The following is a 3,355-nucleotide window of genomic DNA, read 5'->3' on the forward strand; positions in this document are numbered from 1 at the left end:
AGCATGATGTCTTTCTCCAGGGACTGGTCCTTCCTGATAACATGTCCAAAGTACACGAGACGAAGTCTCTCCATCCTTGCTTCTAAGGAGCATTCTGGCTGTATTTCTTCCAAAACGCTTCTGTTTGTTCTTCTGGCAGTCCATGGTATATTCAATATTCTTCACCAACACCATAATTAAAATGCACCAATTCATCTTTGGCCTTTTTTATTCATTGTTCAGCTTTTTGCATGTATATGAGGCTTTTGAAAATACCATGGCTTGGGTTAGTCCTCAAGGTGACATCTTTGCACTTAAAAGATGTCTTTGCACTTTAAAGAGGCTTTTTTGCAGCAGATTTGTCCAATGAAATACGTCATTTGATTTCTTGACTGCTGCTTCCGTGGACGTTGTTTGGGGGTCCATGTAAAATGAAATCCTTGTAATCTTTTCTCTGTTCACCATGATACTGCCTATTTATCCAGTTGTGAGGTTTTTTGTTTTCTTTATGTTGAAGCATAATCCATATTGAAGGCTGTAGCCTTTGATTCTCATCAGTAGTGCTTCAAGTCCTCTTTATTTCAGCAAGCAAGGTTGTGTCATTTGTGTATCGCAGGTTGTTAATGAGTCTTCCTCCAAACTGATGCCTTGTTCTTCTTTGTACAGTCCAGCTTCTCAGATTATTTGCTTAGCATGCAGACTGAATAAGTCTGGTGAAAGGATACAACCCTGATGCACACATTTCTGCTGAAGATAATTCAACAACGGTTGCAGCAGTACATTGACAGGAATCTGCTGGAAATTCAAGCCAGAGGAGGATATGGAACAAGGGATATCACTGCTGATGTCAGATGGATCTTGACTGAAAGCCGAGAATACCAAAAAGATGTTTACCTGTGTGTTACTGAGTATACAAAGGCATTAGACTATGTGGATAATAACAAATTATGGATGACATTGGAAAGAATGGGAATTCCAGAATACTTAGTTGTGCACGTGGGGAACCTGTACACAGACCAGGAGGCAGGCATTTGAAAGAACAGGGGATGCCGTTCAGAGGTGTAGTGAGGGGAGGGGACAGATGGGGACACTAGTGCCTGGAAGCAAGTCCAACGGGGTACACCAGATGAGGCCAGCCAGCAAATCACCCCACCCCTTCTCAATGCGGCCAATGGTAGGGGGAGGGGGGTCGAAAACTTCCAGATTGCTCTGGGCACTCGTTACCCTCACTATGCCTCTGATACTGGGTGGTTTAAAATCAAGACCACATCTACCACAGGTGCTTAATATTATTTGTTAATTTAAATAAATAAGGGAATCTGAAGCTACTGACCTCAGCACAGTATCATGATCCTTCTCCTAGAGTAGAAAAGACCTTTAGGACCCATCTATCCTCTAGAATCTTCTCTAGTAGTTTCATGTGTCAGTCTTGCCCTACAGCTTTGAGTGTATTGAAAATTTTGTTATGAGGTTGGTATTTTTATTATTAAACTAATAAAGATGAATCAGGCATGGAAATGATGCTTCAAAAACAAGCTCAAATCATGAAAACTGGCTAAGGATTAATGTACAATGTAGCTAATAAGTAAATGTAAAATGGTGGGACCGTGGTTTTAAGTACTTGGCTGCTAACCAAAAGGTCAGCAGTTCAAACCCACCAGCTGCTCTGCAGGAGCAAGATGTGGCAATCTGCTTCCGTAAAGATTACAGCCTTGGAAACACTATGGAGCAGTTCTGCTCTGTCCTGTAGGGTCGCTATGAGTGGGAATTCACTCCATGACAGAAGATTTGTTTTTTTTTTCTTTTCTTGAAACCAAAATAAATAAGATTTTTCGAGTGTTGATCCTTGTTGCTTCATATTCCTAGAATCAGTGTAATTACAGGTTACCTTGTTTGTAAATTAGCCAGTTTTCTTTCCTTTTTTTAAATTTTTTGCCTCTTTCAATTACTGACTGCCTTTTTATTCATTGGATATGAACAAAAGATGGGAAAGTGGGAATTTTGGAAACATATAGTACATTGTTCCATATGAAATATTTTCTTCTCTGGCTTCCCAGGGACCAGCAGTTTGAAGTTGAATTAAAACACTGTTGCTGTTGATTACCTATATTGAAGGATAATATACATTTCAACACATTAACTCACAAAAATGATTTATTGCCATAACATCTAAGCAATGCTCTGTAACCAATGACTTAGGTTTTTAGGTAAGTGATAATTTGTATGAATGTTGCTCCGTCCCTTTTTCTCTGGAACACTTGAATTAGCTAAACTGTTCCACAAAGGCCATCGAGCGTGGGAGACTTTTCTATTATATGTGCCAGCCTCACTTTGGGAACCAGCCCCAGGACTCTGCATCTGTTTTCCATTTGTAAGATGCTCCACTTGGCCATTGTTGGAGGAAAGGCACAGTTGGGAGACAGAATTGCATGCCCATGCTTAACCAACTGACAACTTCAAAAGCAGTGTCTTAGTTATCTAATGCTGCTATAACAGAATTACCACAAGTGGGTGGCTTTAAGAAACACATTTATTTTCTCAGGAGGCTAGAAGTCTGAATTCAGGGAGCTGGCTCTAAGGGGAAGCTTCCCTTTCTGTGGAATGCTCTCTCTCACTATCTGCTCTGAGGGAAGGTCCTCGTCTCTTCAGCTTCTATTCCTTGGCACCTCGGTGATCTTTGTGTGGCATGGCATCTATCTTCCCCTACCTGTGTTTGTTCACTTTCTTGATTAATCTCTTTTATATCCTGAAAAAAGATTATTTTTTAAGACATACCCTACACGAACGATGTCTCATTAACATAACAAAGAAAACTTATTCCCAAATGGGATCATAATTGCAGATATAGGGGTTAGCATTTGCGATACATTTTGAGGGGACACAATTCAATCCATAATAAGCAGGATACCAAACACATTAGCTACTTTGACAAAATGCCTGGAGTAGAATTATTGGTTAAAATGCTATTGGAAAATAGGCAGATTTAATTATCCAGTTAAATCTCAGCTATCCTTTTTTAATGTAGTTAATTGCAGGTTGCTGGCATTCATCTTTTAACTGAATTTGACTGTGCGGAATGATTTTTTTGATCCGGCCAGCTGCTTCATTAGAATCAAAGAAAAAGAAAACCACCCCATGACCCTCCTCTCTCATTATAATGAGGTAAAAGTCACAAAACCAGAAATGCAAATGGGTTTTTCTTGACTTTTTTTTTTGAAATACCAACATAAAGATGATAACTAGCTCTTTGTCCTCAACTATTTCCATACAGAATTATGCATGGGGAGCTGTGTGTGGACTTGGCAGTCATGTGAGAAAAATGTACATCCTCCAAAAGCAATGCAGGTAGAAAAGGAATACGCTGAAGTAACAGGAA

The sequence above is a fragment of the Elephas maximus genome, chromosome 18 (genome assembly GCF_024166365.1).
Source record: "Elephas maximus indicus isolate mEleMax1 chromosome 18, mEleMax1 primary haplotype, whole genome shotgun sequence".
NCBI classification, from domain to species: domain Eukaryota; kingdom Metazoa; phylum Chordata; class Mammalia; order Proboscidea; family Elephantidae; genus Elephas; species Elephas maximus.